The 1,030-nt window shown below is 33.4% G+C and overlaps 1 non-coding gene across 1 annotated transcript; it reads right to left on the bottom strand.

The window, feature by feature from the left end:
* Window positions 1–634: 634 nt before the first annotated feature.
* LOC113457266 lies at window positions 635–741 on the bottom strand. Its single transcript, XR_003377893.1, has one exon. It is a non-coding gene; the product is annotated as a U6 spliceosomal RNA (small nuclear RNA).
* Between the last annotated feature and the right edge of the window lie 289 nt (window positions 742–1,030).

Genomic DNA, 1,030 nt, shown 5'->3' with positions numbered 1-1,030 from the left:
CTCTCTCGCTCTCTCTCTCTCTCAACAAACAAGGAATCAGGAATCAGCAGGAACACAGCCTGGCATAAATGACATAGTATTCATTTTAAATCTATTGTATGTGTTCGAGACAGAAGGGTTTTACTTATTCTAAGAGTTCAGTGACTGTCAGGTATTGTACTAAGTCCTGTACACGCATCATTAGATTTTATTTTCACACACGTGTGAGATGAGTGAACATCCACCAGGGCAGCACATGGAAAATGGTGTCAAAACTGATCATACACCTGAGCCTAGGCCATCTTCTAGACTTCTCCATTTTCTCAGAGAAATATAAGTATTTATTGTCTAAAAAATATACTATTTTTTCCAAGTCAGGGTTTCTTTGTGTAGCTCTGGCTGTCCTAGAACTTGCTCTATAGACCAGGTTGGCCTCAAACTCAGAGATCAACCTGCCTCTGACTTCCAAATGTTGGGATAAAAGGCATATACTACCACCACCACTATTTCTCTTTAAATGTATATGTTTGCAGAGTACCATCATATTATGAATAGGTGTATGGGCTAATTAAAAAACAATGAAAATATGTTTTTGTTTATATAATGAAAGAACTTTATATGTTAAAATACTACAATTTCTATAAAAACCTAATAGACAACAGATACATGTTTTTTAAATTTACATTTCAGTCTTGCACAGGGGCCATAACAATCTTCCTTGTATTGTTTCAGTTTTAGCATATGTGCTGCTGAAGTGAGCACATACATGTTCTTTTGAAGGAGTCAGAAATATTTGAAATAAGTGGATTATTGTTTGAAAGTTTCTTTTTGAAAATTTCATTGTAATATAAATAATTTTATGATTTTTTTGCATGGAAATTAAATGAAAATTAACCTTCTCATTTACTGAATGAAATACTCTATAAATAACACTATTGAGGAGAATTTTAGATCCTTCTTCAACAGCCTACAGATGGTGATACTTTCCAGGCCAAGATTGTATGCGAATGATATAAAATTACCTTGTTTTCAAAGGTAATTAATAGATCAG

Source organism: Microtus ochrogaster, chromosome 21, assembly GCF_000317375.1.
Source record: "Microtus ochrogaster isolate Prairie Vole_2 chromosome 21, MicOch1.0, whole genome shotgun sequence".
In the NCBI taxonomy this organism is placed as follows: Eukaryota; Metazoa; Chordata; class Mammalia; order Rodentia; family Cricetidae; genus Microtus; species Microtus ochrogaster.
Note: the sequence above shows the minus strand (reverse complement) of the source record. Positions and strands in the feature narration are given on the sequence as shown.